The 21,086-nt window shown below is 42.7% G+C and overlaps 1 protein-coding gene and 1 pseudogene across 2 annotated transcripts in view; one reads left to right on the forward strand and one right to left on the reverse strand.

The window, feature by feature from the left end:
• PDGFC (platelet derived growth factor C) overlaps positions 1 to 21,086 on the forward strand; it is a 396,071-nt gene that overhangs the window by 66,764 nt on the left and 308,221 nt on the right. The window lies entirely within an intron of this gene.
• On the reverse strand, positions 6,491 to 6,609 carry LOC134936356 (5S ribosomal RNA; annotated as a pseudogene).

Here is a 21,086-nt window from a genome sequence, read left to right on the forward strand (position 1 = left end):
CATCACTTAAATTTAATGTATTTCTTCTGTTGAGAACCTGTGACATTTTCGGAGGTAGAGCCGGCTGTTCACACTATTGTTCCCTTCCACTTTAGTTGTTCTTGCAACTTTAAACTTTAAACCTGCGTTTCCACCTTGGAAAATATTTTACTAAGGTGCCCCTTCCAGCTGGCCAGAGCCCAGGGGGCTTCTAGGTGTTGCTGGTGTTCCCAGGGCACTGTCCATTATGTAATACAGAACTCACCTCCCAGGGCCGTCTTAGCATTGTAGACCCAGGGGAAAGCAATGCACTGGGGCCTCTACAAACCCATTCATGGGAACCAATAAAAAAAAAAAATCATAACATGCCCTCCTGAAGTTCCATGCTGTGTCTCCAGATGCTTCCATACAGTGAATGGCTTTCAGCACTCTCATTGGTGGATAGCTCCAGGCATCCACCAAGCAGCGTGCTTACATCTATTTACTGTCTGGTCTGGCTGCAGGCTGTGAGGCAGGTAGAGAATGCTGCCTCGCTGCTCTGATTGTTTGACTACCACACAACCCTGCTTGAAGGCCTCTAGAATTGTGATCTCCTGCCCAGTGTGCCCTTACAATAAGATGGCCCTCTCTCCAACCCTAAATGGGGTTGGAAGTAGGTGTGTGAACAGGAAATCAAATTACACGTGAGAGAAAAACCAATTTTCTGAACCATAAGGACTAGGAACTTGGCATTTGGACAGTAGCTTGCTTCTGTGATGTAGGTACCCACTGAGAAGGGATTTAAGGGGTGAGATGATTATTGGTAATTCCCCCTCACAGAGGAAAGTTAAGACAGCCCACCCAGCCAGGGCTATAAAGAATGCATCGTGCCGGCAATACAAAGTCATGGAAGGGAGAGGACACAATGCTCTGTTCCTGGACTTCCTTGCCAGTGGCAGTTGCAGAGCAGTCCATTATTCATATAGGGGAGCCACAGCAACTGCCCCTCCCTAAACACTGTCAAATGTCCCTCTGTGTGGATTCCCTATTTGAATAATGGACTGCTCTGCGACTGCCACTGGCAAGGAAGTCCAGTCTTGTGTTTCAGGAAATTTTAACCTTTGATGCTGCCAGTTCTCAACAACATCCTACCACAAGTGAGCCTATTTTAAAAGCAGTATTAAATTTGCTTAAATACCAGCGCTTTTCATCTCTTTGTGATTATACTTGAAATTCCATAGCGAAGCACGGGTATTCAGCTAGTAAAATATAATTCCATCATTTTTTTTATATGTGTAAAATACATCTTCTTTACTACTTCTACTCTTTTGCTAGATACACTCTCTAGTAGAGGGTATCTAGCACTAACCTTTTTGACTGCTATTAAGACTTCAATGGGCCAGAATATGCAGACCTCTTTCAACAAACCCAAAATGTTTGAACGGCTTGTCGATGCACCGATGACCAGATGCATCCTGCATGAATGTAAAAGTTTTGTTTCCATAGTGATCAAATATCTCTGTAACACACATTCTAGTTGCTGACATGAGGTAGATGCAGCAAACAACACTGTAAAACTGCAATAATTTTACTCAGTGTGAATGAGCCTGTACTCTTTATCTATTGACAACAGATAAGATGCCAAGGGGGTATTAATCAAAGCTCAGCAAGAGATAAAATTATGAGCAATAAAGCATTACCCAGTTAGCTTCTACCTTATATGTTACAGGCTGTGTGAGAAAAATATCAGGAGTTGATTGGTTGGTACTTTATATCACTCAGTTTTATCTTTCTCCATGCCTTGATAAATACCCCCCAAGAGAGAATCTTGTCTACTTCCATATGAGCAACTTAAACTAAAAAGTGGTCACATTTGTATTGAGAAATCAAGACATGATTTGTAACATATTATTTAGTCACTAAGTCTTTGCTGAAGTAAAAGCTACTAATTCATTACTTATTTCTACTTAGTCATGCCCTGCAGGCTCCCTCAGCATAGCATAATTACACTAATGTTTGTGAATTGTGGGTGGGCTGTAATTGGTTTATATTGCACGTGCACCCAGAGTGACTATATATCGCTTTGAAAATGCTTTTCATTTGTTTTTTTACAGATTATGCCAGTAGACAGGTGTGGGCACACAGCTAACGAATTACCCTCAAATTGCACGCCTTAATGACTCACCCAGAATAAACGTACTGTGTTTACAGATAGTGTATATTATTTGACAATATGGGAAACAAATGATTGCCTTAATTTAACTGGATATACTGTATGTTTAATAAAGCAACATCTATATACTTTACTATCACTCATTTTCTCTTACAAGGGCAGCATAATCTCTACGGCATGTTGGCAATCACCTTTACTCAACGTACATTGCACCTAGAGTCATTTCTGCGACTGTGATGGTAAAATAGAAAAGGATCCAGTATCTGAGTTTGAAATAATTATATTACAGAGGTGACCAAGCAGAATGTGGTTTAGAGTGGTTTTGGATAGAAGAACAGATGTTCATGTTTTTGTGATGTATCTTTGTTTTTTAGTGTGAGGCTACATAGAGCTTTCTTACGTTGACACAAATTAGAACACAATTCTATCCTATATAACCTGGATGTCAGTACTTATCCATACCCCTTTCTCCCCCAGCATGCCAGGTAACCTACACATGCCCCCTCTTCATTTACTATTTTGTTTATTGGAGACAAATGGATACCTGCTCTGGGAGACTTACCCTCTTTTCCAGGAGGCCAGAAGTGGCACCTGATTTTCGAAAGCCTTCCGGCCATTCCGGGAGAGTAGGCATGTATGCTATGCACCAATGTAACACTGCTTCTGCTGCTTATTTATACAGTATTACAAAGAAATATAGACTCTGGCTGCAGATAAGAACCACTTAGCCCATCTAGTCTGCCCCTTTTTTATCCTTTAGGCAATCTCAACCCTTTTTAATCCTTAGTTCTTTGTGAGGATATTCATGTGCCTATAACAAGCATGTTTTATTTTCTTAGCCTCTACCACCTCTGATGGGCAGCTATTTCACTTATCCACTACCCTTTCTGGGAAGAATTTTTTCCTTAAGTTTCCCCTGAAACTACCTCCCTCTAGTTTTAGTGTATGTCCTCCTGTTCTATTACTTTTCTTCTGTTGATGAATGTTTCCCTTCTGTATATTATTAAAACCCTTAGTATACAGTATTTGAAAGTTTCCATCGTGTCCATTTTCCCTTCTCTGCTCCAAACTATACATGTTAAGAAATTTTAGTCTTTCAGGGTAAGTTACAGTATGTGATGTAGGCTATGCACCATTTTAGTTGCCCTTCTTTGCACGCTCTCTAATGTATTTATATCCCTCTGGAGATATGGAGGGTAATTCAGAGTTTATCGCAGCAGCAAATTTGTTAGCAGTTGGGCAAAACCAAGTGCACTGCAGGTGTGGCAGATATAACGTTTGCAGAGAGAATCAGATTTGGGTGGGTTATTTTGTTTCTGTGCAGGGTAAATACTGTCTGCTGTATTTTTACACTGCAATTTAGATTTCAGTTAGAACACACCCCACCCAAATCTCTCTCTACACATGTTATATCTGCCCCCCCCCCTGCAGCGCACATGGTTTTGCCCAACTGCTAACAGATTTACTGCTATGATCAACTCTGAATTAGGCCCCAAGTACAGATCCCTGGTGTACTCCACCTGTTAACATTTCCCTCCTGTAAATGCACTCCATTTACTACAACTGTTTCCTATACTGCAGCCAGGTTCTTATCAAACACTTACTAACACTTTAATCTCTCACTAGGGTGCTGCCTTTGGGCGGTTGGCCTGTGTTGACTTGAACGGTCTTGCACCCTGGACTTGATCCTTAGTGTTAGGGACCCACCAGATGAGGTCACCTGGTCACAGTTGGTAGGCCCATATATTTTTGGAGAAAAATTATGCTAAGCACCTCAATTTTGCTCTATCTTAGAGTGCAGAGTTTATTATAATTATTCTGATTAGCAGTACTTAGTACTATAGAGTATGTATCTACATTTTGTTTTTTCTGTGTGGAAATACACCATGCTAACTGCAAGATGTACGACTAAGATAGCTGTCTCCCCAGCATACATACAGAATATTGTGTAACTCTGTCGGCATTGCCAGGAGGCTGTTCTCTTATGTGTGTATGCCCAGTTGTTACCCTGCTACCCAGTAGTGCCCATTTGTAGGACAAACAGAAATGACTGAGGTGCAGCTGGCTGATAATCTCTTGGACATGCACAAGGATGCGTATGTTTGCTGTGATGCATGTGAAGTTAGCAAGCAATCACTAGATGTGGCCATATTCTGTTGCAGCCAGTGATGGCATCTAATGAATTCCATGATGGGTTACATCATTTACAGATGCTCAAAGTGGGTGTCTCAGTCCTTCCACATTCACACGCATTGATGTACACCAGGGAAGGGCTTTGTAGTTGCATTTTCATAAATTCACAGACTGCCAAAAGACGAGGCTGGGACTGCATCAACCTCCGCCTTTGTCTACTAGCTCCTGTTGGTTAAACTGGACCATTGGTTTATCACTAACAGCTCAGGTCCATCAATAGGGTGTGCGTGGGTAGAATAATACTGATACTACTATTTTTGCTATAGTAAGAGGACACATTAATATTTTATGCTACCTGTAGAATTACTGTCTATTCTCATGACATAATTGTGATTATCCTATGCAGGTTTCCATACATGTCAAGTAATGTTTAAAGTGCATTCAAAAAAGGCTGGAGAATCTTGTTTCATTAAGTCTTCATTCCTTGCTTCTCTGTACGTCCACAGTTACAGTACTGTAGCTGTGATAGGACAAACTTCAACCATTCAGTACTGTACTGTACAAAATATTTCCGGAAATGCTTATTTTGATGTTGTGAATGATTGTAACCTGTTCATTTGTCTCTTTGTGTAAATGCAAGTAGGGCTATGGGGCAGACATACTAAAACTTGAAAAGTGATAAAGTTGATAGGGATAAACTACAAACCAATTAGCTCCTGCCATTAGTCACACAGCCTGTGACATGGCAGTTAGGGGCTGACTGGCTGGTACTTTATCTCTGTCAACTTTATCACTTTCCAAGGCTTAGTAAATCTCCCCCACATGTGATAGGGTGCTATGTTGTGTGTGACAGTGTCAAAAGGATCTGTGCAGCAAATAAAGTTCAAATATGCATTTGTATTCATTCACACCTACTGAGACATTATACGGAGAAAGTACATTCCTTATATTTTCTACTTTCATTTTCTTTCTGCATTTATTTATTTTATTAACAATATTCCTCTCCTGTGCTCATTTCAGGTATGTTCCTCTTCTCTAAACTGTTAATATTACGCCAGAACAGGATCAGAGACTTTTGTGTGGGAAAATGAAAACTGTTTGATTCTATTTGGCACAAAAGCATATTTCAACGTTCCTGTAAAATCTGTTATTTGCAGGCATAACCGCATTAATGTACATGAATATGTTTTATAGACACTCGGTTGTTTTCCAAAATCTGACTATACCCACATCATTTGTGACCATTATTTATTTTCAATAATCTTATAAAACATTTTGTCATATTTACTGTTAATTTGTAGCAGTGGAAAGAGTAGAAATCTGCATACTACATTTTTTTTAACTTTGCTACAATAGTATCAGGCGCGCCCGGCACAGACGGAGCCACGACTAGCGTGGCTCCATCTCTATTTATCAAATGATTTATATTTTTGTTTTCTATCATATATTTAGGTTGAACTGAATTGGAGAAAAAATTCTAGATATTAGACCAGTGGTTCCCAAACTCGGTCGTCCAGGCATCCCAACAGTCCAGGTCTTAAAGATATTCCTGCTTTTGTACAGATGGTATAATCATACTGACTGAGGTACTAATTAAGCCAGAAAGAAGGATGATCCGGCACCAGTCTAATCAATTTAAGCAATATAATAGGAAAGCAAAATGGACAGTAATAAATTGATATCTCTAAAAATAAGAGTCCTTATTGGTGGTGCGCCCAGAGTCCGTTAAATACCCGTTAAACAAGAAAAAGGAAAAGAAGACTCTTGTGTGGGCGTATTCTTATTCTAAGTATTAAGTACTATGATATGAAGAAAAATTAAAATATAGTTTTTATTATTAATTAATTAATTAAGAACAAACAGATAGTTATCCAAAAGCCAATGCTTCAACAAAAAAAATACATGAAAATATGTAAAAATGTTCTGGTCATACTACACTCACAGTAGTTTGAAAGGATGTGGACACAAAAAGTCCTACACCCATTTCCCAGGACCAGTACAGAAAGATCTGTATTAATGAGACCAAGGGGTTGGTCAGTGACACATTTAGGAACCTGATCACCAGTATTCAAATGATATTAAACAAATAACTAAAATAGTTATGATTGTGTACCAAATGGTTGAGTAGAATCGGTGAAAAGATATCACGATAAGAATGAAAGAAAGAGAAAATGTTGATACTGCTGTAAGTGTTATGTTTGAATCACAACCCAAGTAGATTAGAAACCTCTACAACACTCTCTATTCCTTGGAGGTCTCCCATCCAAGTACTAACCTAGCCCAGCACTGTTTAGCTTCCAAGATCAGACGAGATCGGGCATGTGCAGTGCGGTATGGTAGTAGAGTGATCGAACTGGGTGTGATAACACCAATGAGAGTGCGCCTATATAAGAGTAAATAGAATGGTAATGACGTTAGAACTAAAGAAAATAGAAAAAGATATGGCTCTGCTTTCTGCGTTAGGCAGGAGGGCAACACACGTCACAGCAGTGCCGAGTCAGCCCCCTGGATCACAGATGAGAGTCCGCCGAAATAAGTAAAGTCAGAAAAAAATGAAGAACTCTATACACGAATGATGAATATTAATTAACTTGTTAGCAGGTACTTGTATGCAACCCCACATCAATGGGAAAAAATGGCAATTATCTGTTATTAGAAAGTGTATGTACAACAAATACCACAGCTGTGGATACAAATTGCCCAATGAACAGAAAGGACATACTAATATTCTGCAAACCAGTGTAACATCTCATGTGTTATAAGTACACTTGGATGATCTTAATATGTAAATCCCTAGAGCAAAAGAAATGAGTTTCAGATGTAATCAAATAATAAACTCCAACAGTAGAGAAGTATGAAGGATACCTCTAGTGCTGTTTGGCTGGTCTTAAGTATATCAATTAGAGAAACATGATGCACTAAATAAAACAGCAGATGAGCATAGAGGTATTAGCTCACCAGAGAAGTCCTGCTGAGAAAAAGAGAAACTATACAAAAGGTAGATTGGTATACTCAATTAAGCACAACTATAGTATGTGTTTAAAGAATAAATGAAACATGTAACACATCCAATCTTGCAGCTGTGTAGTGGTAACAAAGGTAGCAGACAGAAACTCAGCATCAATAAGTAAATGAAGCAAATAAATGGGCTACCAACACAGGCAGGTAATCCCATACGCTTCTAGAAGTACAGAGAGTACCAATTAAATCCACGAGTGGAGATCTTACAAATCCATGTAGACTGGTGAGGAGAAACCTGCTGGAAAACACGTTTCGCCTGGTTTACCGGGCTTGTTCATTTCCTGGTGTGTGTACTAATTAAGCCACCTGTGCTTTAGTATGGATATCTTTAAAACCTGTACTGTTGGCATGCCTTGAGGGCCGCATTTGGGACCTCTGTAGGAGACATTAATCTAAAGACCCATTACTTGTTTTTGTGGTCTGAGTGCCTCATTATGAGATTGCTCTAATTTGAAGGTGCCGCAATAAAACATTACTTGCTTAAAAAATGTAGAATGCCGTATATCTTACCATAATAAATAGTGTGTGTGTGTATATATATATATATATATATATATATATATGTCGCCTTGTAGGTGACCTGGTCAAGACTTAAAGTAGGTGTCCTATGCCATAGCGGGGGGTACCTAACACTTGATAAGCGCTAAGTCTCCTATTAGAAACATGCAGCAGCAATGAGAGCTTTGCTCATCTCTTATGATCCCCAATGTATGTGTGATCGTGGTCGCCGGTGCCAATTAACTCCATCTTTTGACGCAGTACCTGACAATGACACACCTCCCAACATTAGCCACCCCACAAGTGTCACCGCCCAGGATTGCCTATCAAAATTGTTTGGATCTCCATGCAATTCAGATATGTGTCCCCTGCAGGGACAGATTGGGATGGAAAACCAGCCCGGGAAATCTATGGAAGCAGTCCCAATGGGGGTGTGGTCTGATGAGGGGGTGGGGTATGTTGAGGGGGACAAAATCCCTCCTCATAGGGCTTGATTGTACACAATTGCATCATTCCTTGTGTCTTTTGCTGCAGTTGTGTCTGACACCAGGGGCAGATTAGGAACTAAAAGTGACCCTGTAAAATTTTGTAGAAGTGGCCCGACATGGGCAGCCCAAGAGGGATAACATACCGTGTAGCCATGGCAGTATCGCTGGATGGCAGAGTTGCTGTACTGCTGAGAGGAATCAACAGAATGAATGGGGAGAATGCAGTGCACTGAGTGCGGTGGGCTGCCTGTCATGTGGGGGATGGGGCCACTTGACAACACACAAAACAGGCCCCACATACAAGTCAGCCTACAGGTGAACGCTCAGGCCAACCTGCCTCTGGTTCCCTGGCTGTTTCCACCTGGACAAGTTTCCAGTGCGTCTCTGATGCATGCCCAAAAGTAAAACATAAGGCACTTGTTTCTGATGTTTTATTAGCATCCACCTTATGTAAACCTTTGGTTAGAGGGTGCCATGAAAAAAAAAATCATGATACTCTAGGGTGCCATTATTCAAAAAGTTTGGGAACCACTGTAGTAAATATTTTTTTCCCTAAAATTGTTCTACACACCAGGCAATGGTTAGGCCAGGTTTGCTAGTTAAAATTAAAATTAGACATGCATTGGACGCTTATGTCACTGGAGTCAGTCCACCCTCAGCAAATGTACTGAACGGGATGTAGTTATGTGACCGGCGTTCAGAAGACCGCAGTCACAATACCGATGCTTGTATCCCAACCCCTCAAAATCTCAACAGTCGGCATGCCGACTAACAGGGACTATTCCCACTCATGTCCACGACACCCCTAGAGTGGAATAGAACCTGAGCCTGCAAGGAGATCATTGCACTCGCCCCCCCCCCCTTCCCTACCGGCATTCTAAACCCCAGGATCCCGGCGGTCACCCATACCCAACCTGCACTGAACCACCCCTGTCTCTACAGTATTCTGCTGTGTCATGTAATAAAATTCCCATATATCAAAAATCATATACTATTTGTTAGCAAGATCATTCCTTTTTTTTGGCAGGACAAGATAAATGATTCTGTGAATAATGAAGCTAATTTAAACAATTGCTCCACAGCTACGAGATATTAAAGAAAAAATTGCAATGTTTAAAGGTGTACAAATTGCCACATTGGCTGTCATTCACCAGCCACAATGCAAAGTGCACCTCTGGGGTATTAAGGTTCTAAACTATTAATGATAGTTTGCTACAACATTTAATGGAAAAGTATCCGTGACACAGTTACATGCAAACTTTGTTTTAACACGGTAACGCTAGTCAGGAAGGAGATGCTGCTTCCAGGAACTATTCCTTTGAGGTTTACTTGGTGAGTGGAAAAAATGGTGAATTATGTGCTCTTTATGTGCAAAGTATGAAAATAACAGCTATCATTAAACCTGTTTAAACAAGCTGAATAAAATGTCTGTCATGTTACAAGAAACAAAAATGATTTTGATAGTAAAGCAAAATATGATAATTGCAGTCTCGAGGACAAGTCAGCTGTCATTCAACTTCTGCGGTCTGTAATTGACTGAAAGATTTTGCATCAGACCTTCATGCTTTCTTCAGTACGCCGCAAAACTTTTATCTGAAGATGCGTTTAATGTGCAAAACTATTTTGTGTTGGGGAGAGATTCAAATGAGCTTTAAGGTGTGGAAGATATTTTTGAGGTATTCTATTCCCACTGTCCCAGTAAGTTCCTTGCAAAAATGACTTGAGGTTTATTTACTCTTCACCATTAGGGAATTTGGGCCTGTCGGCCTGATTCAGAGTTGCATGCTATGCTAATGTTTTCTGTACTGCATATGCGTCTGACGGAGTTAAGATGGTGGTCGCAGTGAGGTTTTGGATGCAGATTGATTGACAGGTAGCATTTGAGATTGGTAATGGGGTGGCTTGTAAAATGCAGGTGTCAAACATTTTTTTTTTTGAGGGGGGGGGTTGCAGCCAGCGATAGACAGACTATGACTATGAGCAACCATAGGGCCGTGGCCTGTGGATTCCAGTGTGCCCAACATCACAGCAACGACTATGACTCATACCCTATGTTTTCAATGAGACATCTATTGCTCAATTCAGGGGCATTTTATGATTATTATAAATTGATCAACGTGTTTCCTAATGCAATGGAATCATTCAAATGCTTAATATTCATAACTAGGGCAATAGTTTGACTAATTTTTAAGGCCGAAAAAGTAAAGTGGCTCAAATGTAAGGACTTTTGATAGCCCCCATAGGGGCTTGATTCCTACTTGTGAGCATGTGACACTGTGCATCCCTGTGCGTATTGTTAGACACAGGACTGTGTATAAAGTAACCCTTTACAGATACCTCAATTTAGACATTGTAACAAGTTCACAGTACTATGTATTCTTTTTCTTACTTTATATTTACTAATTTACATTTATATGTTAATATTTTAAGCCGACAGGGCTGAACTCGCAGGAAGAGAAAAAGTGATAAGACTATGGTCACAGATTAACATCCACTCTCTTCAGGCTCATAAAATATATGGACGCTGAACCATGCAAATCACTCCATTTTAATTGGCCACTGCCCTAGACCAACTTGGGTTAATCCACCTGCCACCTTCCACTCTTCTGGCTATGCTATTGCTATAGGTAGTTTAGTCATGTACTGTATGTCAGAGATATGTTGCTCTTGTTCAGCTAACATAGGTTCAGCACTGAGTACTGCTGTAACAGGGATAAGGGAACTATTGTAAAGAGTGTGTAAACTGACCCTTTGTAGGGCTGCATTAAGTTGAATTTTGCTATATTTACATTTCCTCATTGTAGTACTCATCTGCACTGATACCCATGCTGTATATCAGACTTCGGCAAGTGCCAGGAGGAGACACTTAAAGATGTTTTGAGTGGCACCCAGGGTCAGTCACTCTCCTACTATGCTTGCTGCACTGCTCCTCCCCTCCTACTCCACCTCCTTCCCTCACTGCGGTAGTTTAGGCACGCTTGTTTCTACAAACTGAAGAACCCAACATGGCCTGGGCCTTTACTGATGGAACCTGTCACTATTAGTCTGTTTAGTCTAGTGACAGAGTACAGCATGTCATCCAGACTTCAATACATCAACTTACAGTAACATGAGCAGGCTATCTTCAAAATAGAAATGACAGGGAAGCATCTAACATTTTTTTACCCACTTTTGTAAATGAGTGTATATGGTATAATGGTGGGTGTACTCCAGAAATGATTGTCTGGAAATGCTGAACACCTTACACCTGCATTATAAAGTATCCCATTCAGGAAGGAGCTAGTTATGTTCCCCCTTCTGCCCCATATATGGCATAAAGGGAACCTGAGGCGCTGTGAGGCATAATGTGTACTGGCAGCACTACAATGTAGCATTTAGGGAACTAGGGAAAACGATGTGGCATAATATAGGGCACACAATGAATAACCACTTTGGACAGAAGTATCTCTCTAGAAGCTTTGGGGTAGGGCCCCTTTAGAATGATGCTATGGGGTTCACAAAGTTCTGGCTACATCCCTGTGGTAGCCAATTTATTAATTACACTTCTGTAAAATTAGTCTTAAAAGTAAAAGTTTTTTTTTTTCATTTATAAATATAATCCATTTAGCAATTTAGTAATAACCTTTTAGATATTATTATGTACTTGAAAAGTTCTGACCATATTGTATAGTTTCCGGATTAAAAATCTTTTTGCTCTCAGCCTGATAAATGACACACTGCCTGCAGATTTGTAGCAGTGATACAACATTCATGCTGTCTGTGACATAGTGTGCCATGTTGGAGGGCAGCAGTGTTTAGGTTGGGATGGACATTTTAGCTGCTGGCAAATTCTCAACAATGTGCACAATGAAATGTATTTTTATACATTTGTAAATAAGCTCCTACACGTTCCATTGCAGAACATTTACAGTCTCCTTTTACGGTCAACATAGATTACTTCAACTGTAGGCCTTTGTTTGGTTTAGCTAGTTGGGTGCACCATGCTGGTTCCATAAATTAATATATGTATTTTCTAATATAAAAGGCTAAAGAATTGAATTGGGCTTTCTGTGTCTTCTGTTGTAAGTATTATACATTTGTATATTGTGTTCCTTTGTCTCTGCTTACTGTTTTTATATGAACTGTTACTGTAAACCATTGTTGTGAAGTTTAAATAGAACATTTGTAGTAGATTAACTGTAAATTACTTTCTGTTCTGTTGTCATTGGTTCAGTAGAAAAATTACAGATATCTGAAATAATTGTAGTAAATTCCCAAAAGGCTCACTTTTGTTCAATACTGCCATAAATTTAGGTTGTGCAATTGTATCATAATGTTATTAAGAGGCAAAATCACAAACATTTATCTTTTTAAAGTACCAGTGATTTCTGGTCATTACTGTTCTGCGGAAACCTTGGTAGAGGAGAATAAGAAAAGATTGCCAGTAATTGTAATTTTATTTGTATATGTTTACTATAATTGTGTAGCGCTTCACTGCCAAATGAAGAATCAACATGTTTATAGCTAGGTAATAGTCCAGATATTCCCATACAAATTCATAAAATACAAGGAATAAAAAAAATACATATAGGTGTAATTTAGATCCTGAATTTATATTGAATTTTAGATAGTAACATAAAGAGCTTGATTCTGAGCCAGGTGTGTAACTATTGCTGAAACTAGACATTTGCCAGAAAGAGAATTGGTGCCCCCTCCCCGTATTCGAAACAGGGATAGTGCACTGCAGGCACGCACCAGAAAAAAAGGGACGTGGCTTTGTGGAGAAGGGGCATGGCCACATAATAGTACCAATTCACATTACACCACACAGTGGATACGTCAGACAGCAGAGCTCCTTATGCACATTGCACAACAGTAGAGCTCCTCATTCCTCCTCATTCATCATCACTCCTTCTCATCATCATTCATGTCCTCATCTTCATTCCTTCTTGCCCTTTGCAATATTCCTGATACACATGCCCCAGCTCCGGCTCCCCTGCAGAGTCTCCTGACCTCCAGGACTCAGAGCCAGAAATCTTCTGCTCTGACACAGACGGTCACATGCTGGCATCACAGGGGCCACACACACGCCGCCTTGCATTTCTCACCCAACCATGCTGACAGAGGGAAGCCAACCACAGAGTGCCCCCCAGCCAGGGAGTTTGCCGTCTGCTGGACTGGGGATTCAGAGAGGCTGTGGATCCATGCAACCGTGCACCACCTGCAAGCTCCCCAGGATCACCAATGCAGCTCAGGTATCATTCAGGTATCTGGGCAGGGTGGCCAGCTAGACACTACAGGCGGCACATGGTGCAGCACAGGGAGCAGGATAGAGGAAACAGCAGCAACAGAAGAGAGCAAAGAAGGGGGGAGTGAGTAGACAGACACACAAAAGGAATCATGGGTGGATGTGGTCGGTTGCGCTCACACTGCAAATGGACTGTATGTCTTGCACCTTTTGCAGCACCCCTAGTTATGGCCCTGGGTACAACTATAGTGGGTGCAAGGGGTGCCATTGCTATGGGGATCAGGGGCTGAGCTATGACTGGACCCAGGTTATAAAGTTGCATACCAATTTCCCAGATTTGCCTGATTGGGTCTGATCCAATGTGACATCATGTAGACTAGGGAATTATGATGGTTCTTAAAATAAACTAGAGCACTACTATGGGGGACAGTGTCAGACTGGGGCATGAAGGGCCCACCGTGGGAATGCAGTGGTAGGGTCCTATGTGTAGGGGTGAGGCCAGTCTGCACAGATGTTTGGCTAATCATTATAGAGTGCATGGTCTGGGCGCCTTAATAAGTATATATAGTAAATACTGATATCCTATGCAACATACCTGAGTAATAACGGGGGAGGAGGAGGGGCAGCAGCGGTGGGGCCCACCGGGTGTTTCCCCTGTATCCCTGTGGACCAGTTCATCCCTGATTGGGGCATCCAATGAATAACTGCTGCAGAGAGTTGTCTCAAGAAACATTGGGACTGGGGCCCCTTCAATATGTTGCTATGAGGCCCACAAAGTTCTGGTTATGCCTCTGTTCAATACTGCGTGTAATCCATATGCAATGTAGATATTCATGTAGTTGAGTTTGGCAACTGCATATGCACAAAAATATCTGAAAGCTTGTACAGCGCATGCATTACACACACATATATATATATATATATATATATGCACAAAGGTGATCAGGTCAGACGGTATCAATAATGTTGTGGAAATGTGATAGGCATACTGGAAGTGGCTATTAATGCACAGTTAGTCAGTGTGCTTTGAGCATGTCAATGTAAACTGCTGTGTTTACAGACGTACAGCCACAGGAGTAGGAGGCCATGGCCAAACGGAAAAACTGCACCTGCCATAGGGCTGGTGCAAGTTTTGATGGTGTGATCGATGGTGACGTCTAAGAATTCTCCAATCGTTATTACAGTGTGTATGGATGCTAAAAGTGATATCTCAAATCTTGCACATTCAGCCAAATGGATGCATACCACGGGAGGAGTTTGTATTGGAATTTGCATAAAGATGTAGACGGGCGACCGCCAATAGACACAGCGTCTGTGACTCAGAACCAGGCCTAGAATATCTATTGCATAAAAGTATAATTATATCATAAGGAGAAAAAACTAAATCTGTCAAAAGTGTATATTTTTGTTGCAGATAGGGCATCTCCCCTATTTAAAAGCCTTACAAGCCTCTGTGATAACTATCACTGATACCCCTTTTCCACCAAAATCCTGGAATTTTTTCCTGGCATTTTTCTGGGTCATACCCAGCTTAGACCCCGTTTCCACTGCACCCTCATCCCATTTTTTCTCGGGTTGTCTCTACCCGGGTAAGCCCAGCAAAATCTGTGTATGTCATTAAAAGTAGCCTTTATTCAGTCCCACAAAGATGAGGTCATAAAAAAGTGAACAAAGGGAGGGGTGGGGACTGTGTCCTGCACCCAGCTCTCCTTCCAAGCCCGCTCTGTGCCCAGCGCACAGCTCTCCTTCCAGGCCTGCTGTGTGTCCAGTCTGTGTGTGCCTAGCTCTCCTTCTATGTCCGCTCTCTGCCCAGCTCATCTGTGTGCACACATAAACAGCCTCTCTCAGTACGTGTATGCATCTTCTCTGGTCTCTGGGTGATTACATCAGCAGCCAGCACCCCGGAGGGACCAATCAGTGGCTTTTGCAATAACCCGGGTTGAAAATCCTGGGTAAGAGCTGTTTCCACTGCAGTGTTACCGGGTTTTACCCACTAAAAACCCTGTTCCATAACCGGGTAAAAATACTGGGTCAGTAGACCCGGGATTTTTTCCTTGGAACCATGGGGGTAATTCTGAGTTGATTGCTCGCTGACGATTTTCGTAGCGCAGTAATCAGGTGAAAAAATGAAATTTCCGCGTATGCCCCGCAATGCGCATGCGCGACGTACAGGTACGATGCGCTTTGTGGTTGTGCTCAGGTTCTAGCAAAGTTTTCCTTCGCACTGGCGGCCGCAAGAAGATTGACAGGAAGGGGGCGTTACTGGGGGTGGGCTTCTGGTTGCCGAATGTCAGGATCCGGGCGCACAGTGTACCGGCGCCGGAATCCCGACACCCGGCATACCGACACATTCTTCCTCGTGGGCATCCACGACCCCCCTGGAGGGAGAATAAATAGCGTAGCGCGCCAGCGTGCCTGCAGCGTGGCGAGCGCAGATAGCCCGCAATGGGCTCATTTGCACTTGCACGCTGTCTGTATGCCAGCGGTCGGCCTCCCGGCACCGGTATGCTGGTCGCCGGGAGCCCGGGCGCCGGCATACCATACTACACCCGTTACTGGGTGTCAACTGACCATTCTCAGGGAGTGTTTGTAAAAACACAGGCGTGGCTGGGCGTTCGCTGGGCGGGTGTATGACGTCAAATCCGACCACGAATAGGCTGAAGTGATCGCAAGCGCTGAGTAGGTTCAGAGTTGATCTGAAACTGCACAAACTGTTTTTGTAGAGCTCGGCTGCCCAAGCGTTCACACTTCTGCTAAGCTAAAATACACTCCCCAGTGGGCGGCGGCATAGCGTTTGCACGGCTGCTAAAACTAGCTAGCGAGCAATCAACTTGGAATGACCCCCCATGTTCACTGAGCTGAGTCCCGGGTAGACACAGCAATTACCTGGGTTTTTAGGCAGTGGAAAGCGTGTGACTGGTTGCTGTGGGTTGGTATCAGAGCCAGATTTACACACACATATATGATTTGGTGGTAAGTTTTGACTATAAAAATGATTTGAATAACACAAAGGTGATATGAATAATACAAATAGGATATTTATAAATTCGAAATATCATCTTTGTATTATTCTAGTCATTCTTATAACCAAAACTCTGGACTATACTGGAGTATCAAAAAAAAAAAGGAATTGGATTCCCCAGCACCCTGGATGATAACAGTAACCAGATATAAATCCCACATGATAATAGAATTCAGAGATCTTTGTTACACATATTTGCGCAAATGTGTGGTTAAGCCCCAAAGCCGCATCAAGGCGTCTCTGTATATTTGGGGTCCCTAGCGCTATATCTAGGTGCAGGGTGTGGCACCCCAAAACACCAGAATGAGCCAGAAAGCCCAGCGTGGCATACCAGTGTAAAAAACTATAGTGTTAATAAATTAGTATTTAGGAAGCCGAAGCTATAGAGAGGGTGATACAAACATGAAATGTAATTAAAATAGAGAAATAGTGTTAGAAAATTAATAAGTGAAAAGTGTTAATAGAATGTAAAGGTATGCCACACTAAAGCCATCCAGCTCAGCCAGTCCAGAGGCACCACACCTCACACCTCAATTACCCCATTCTGGGTCTAATATTAACCAGCAAGGAGCCACATGATAATGGCTCCTTACTAAAATATGTCTAAGCTAAGAGCTACCTACCTTGGAGCAACCCCATAATGCTCCATGTGGCATGTCAGGGCCTGCACCTCCTCCTAATGCAGGACCTCTCTGCCTCTCACAACAGACATATAGGGGTAAATTTACTAAGATTCGTGTTTTCCCGTTTCAGGTCAAAGTTCAATCACGAATGACATCGAAAGTGTAAAACTGCAACTTTTTGAATTTGTTACGATGGATTTACTAAGCTGTCGTATTCGGGTTTTTCTTTTGTTCCGATGTCGATGTCATTCGTGTTTTATTTTTTATTTTTACGGCAGTGATTAGCAAAACACTGCCGACTTTTTTACAATGAATCTCGGCCGGATCTGTGTGATCCGTGCTGGGGTTCATTTTTTTTTTTTTTTTTTTTTTAAATTAAACACTGTAAAATCCAATAAAAAAATTGCGTGGGGTCCCCCCTCCTAAGCATAACCAGCCTCGGGCTCTTTGAGCCGATCCTGGATGCAGAAATATGGGGGGAAAAATTACAGGGGTTCCCCCATATTTAAGCAACCAGCACCAGCATCGGGCTCTGCGCCTGGCCCTGGTTCCAAAAATACGGGGGACAAAAAGAGTAGGGGTCCCCCGTATTTTTAAAACCAGCACCGGGCTCCACTAGCTGGACAGATAATGCCACAGCCGGGGGTCACTTTTATATAGTGCCCTGCGGCCGTGGCATCAAATATCCAACTAGTCACCCCTGGCCGGGGTACCCTGGGGGAGTGGGGACCCCTTCAATCAAGGGGTCCCCCCCCCCAGCCACCCAAGGGCCAGGGGTGAAGCCCGAGGCTGTCCCACCCCATCCAATGGGCTGCGGATGGGGAGGCTGATAGCCTTTTGTGATAATGAAAAGATATTGTTTTTAGTAGCAGTACTACAAGGCCCAGCAAGCCTCCCCCGCATGCTGGTACTTGGAGAACCACAAGTACCAGCATGCGACGGAAAAACGGGCCCGCTGGTACCTGTAGTACTACTACTAAAAAAATACCCAAAAAAAGACAAGACACACACACCGTGAAAGTAAAGATTTATTACATACATGCACACAAACATACATACATACTTACCTTATGTTCACACGCAGGTCGGTCCTCTTCTCCAGTAGAATCCAAGGGGTACCTGTTGAATAAATTCTACTCACCAGATCGCGGGTCCCAGGGTCCTCGGGGCATCCATTTGTAATCCACGTACTTGCATAAAATAAGAAAACGGAAAGCCGAGCCACGAACTGAAAGGGGCCCCATGTTTTCACACGGGACTCCTTACCCCGAATGCCAGAAACCCACTCTGACTTCTGTCTAAGTGGGTTTCTTCAGCCAATCAGGGAGCGCCACGTTGTAGCACTCTCCTGATCGGCTGTGTGCTCCTGTACTGAGTGACAGGCGGCACACGGCAGTGTTACAATGTAGCGCCTATGCGCTCCATTGTAACCAATGGTGGGAACTTTCTGCTCAGCGGTGAGGTCACTTTAGGTCAACCGCAGGGCAGAAAGTTCCCACCATTGGTTACAATGGAGCGCATAGGCGCTACATTGTAACACTGCCGTGTGCCGCCTGTCACTCAGTACAGGAGCACACAGCCGATCAGGAGAGTGCTACAACGTAGCACTCCCTGATTGGCTGAAGAAACCCACTTAGACATCAGTCAGAGTGGGTTTCTGGCATTCGGGGAAAGGAGTCCCATGTGAAAACATGGGGCCCCTTTCAGTTCGTGGCTCGGCTTTCCGTTTTCTTATTTTATGCAAGTACGTGGATTACAAATGGATGCCCCGAGGACCCTGGGACCCGCGATCTGGTGAGTAGAATTTATTCAACAGGTACCCCTTGGATTCTACTGGAGAAGAGGACCGACCTGCGTGTGAACATAAGGTAAGTATGTATGTATGTTTGTGTGCATGTATGTAATAAATCTTTACTTTCACGGTGTGTGTGTCTTGTCTTTTTTGGGGTATTTTTTTAGTAGTAGTACTACAGGTACAAGCGGGCCCGTTTTTCCGTCGCATGCTGGTACTTGTGGTTCTCCAAGTACCAGCATGCGGGGGAGGCTTGCTGGGCCTTGTAGTACTGCTACTAAAAACAATATCTTTTCATTATCACAAAAGGCTATCAGCCTCCCCATCCGCAGCCCATTGGATGGGGGGGGACAGCCTCGGGCTTCACCCCTGGCCCTTGGGTGGCTGGGGGGGGGACCCCTTGATTGAAGGGGTCCCCACTCCCCCAGGGTACCCCGGCCAGGGGTGACTAGTTGGATTTTTGATGCCACGGCCGCAGGGCACTATATAAAAGTGACCCCCGGCTGTGGCATTATCTGTCCAGCTAGTGGAGCCCGGTGCTGGTTTTAAAAATACGGGGGACCCCTACTCTTTTTGTCCCCCGTATTTTTGGAACCAGGACCAGGCGCAGAGCCCGATGCTGGTTGCTTAAATATGGGGGAACCCCTGTCAATTTTTTCCCCATATTTCTGCAACCAGGATCGGCTCAAAGAGCCCGAGGCTGGTTATGCTTAGGAGGGGGGACCCCACGCAATTTTTTTTAATAAAATAACAACTTTCCCACCCCTTCCCACTGATATACATGCACGGATCTCATGGATCCCTGCATGCCTATCCAATCACGGAAAAAAAAAGCAGGTCTGTTTTTTTTTAGCACTTTTTTACGAGTTGTAATTTTTCACGGCAGTGTTTGTTTTTTTTTTGCTTTGCACTTCTTAGTAAATTACCGAGATTCATACTTAAACAGCCGCGTTTTGACCGATGGTGTATTCATTCGTAATTTTTTTCTTGGACTTGCAAAAAATTACGAATGCCCTCATCACTGCCGTGATTATTGCTTAGTAAATTACCGAGATGACACTTTGATGAAAAAACGGCATCTCGGTCAAAATCGGGAGCTTAGTAAATTTACCCCATAGATTGGTAAATGCTCAATTAGCTTAGTGATATCATTCAGGTGCTCGAAAGGAAGGGGTATTTCTGAGCAAATACTGGAGTATAACAGGTGAGGTTCTGCCTCCACTGCCTGCTCTGACTGCATGTCACTATTAGTGAATAGGATCTATAGTATTCATTAATGTATAGCAAGATGCTGTACAGTTTTATTTACTGAATTTGTGACCGCCATAATTCAAATGTCTGCTTTCTTATTTCATGTTCCAACTTTAATCCCTGACCATTAAGAAAAAAAACCTCTAAATGAAGGAGTCTTGCAACGTATTGTTATACTATGTTCTCAAGGCTTTAATTGACTTTAGTCTAAATAAATCATCAAAAAGGGTTTTGTTTCATGCCAGATTCTCTGGTCCAGCTGTTAGTACCACTTCATCGAAAGTCTTTTCACAGCTTCTGTAGGTTCCTAAGGTTAGCTTTTAAGTCCTGCCAATATGGAACAAACCCCTGAGGTGGAATTTCAGAGAACAAATGTCAGCTCTAAAAACAGTGGTCTCAAAATTATATCCAGTTCTACAATTATAGCACACAATTCAGTTTTAAAAGAATGCTGGTAATTAAGGTTTTGTTCTAAGGAGGGGTTCTTGGTATTCTGAAAGCTTGTAGAGATTTCCTGTCAGTTTATCTATTAAATACTGTATACTGTATTGCAGTGTTCTTACTTGTTCATCTGTTTCACAGCTAACCAGAGTAAGCTGCTATATAATATTGCAGAGAAAGCCATGAGTGAGCAAGTCGTTTAGGGGCTGCACTTCTTATTGTGTATAAGTGGGGTGTAGTATGTTATGCCGGCGCTTGGGATCCTGGCGCCTGTATGCAGGCAGCGGGGTGAGTGCAAAAGAGCCCCTTGTGGGCTCGCTGCACTCGCCATGATGTGGGGGCACGGTGGCGCACTGCGCTATTTATTCTCCCTCCAGGGGTGTCGTGGACACTCCAAGAGGGAGAACAGTTGTCGGTATGCCGGCTGTTGGGATTCCGGCGTCGGTATGGTGAGTGCCG

Source organism: Pseudophryne corroboree, chromosome 1 (genome assembly GCF_028390025.1).
Source record: "Pseudophryne corroboree isolate aPseCor3 chromosome 1, aPseCor3.hap2, whole genome shotgun sequence".
Classification (NCBI taxonomy): domain Eukaryota; kingdom Metazoa; phylum Chordata; class Amphibia; order Anura; family Myobatrachidae; genus Pseudophryne; species Pseudophryne corroboree.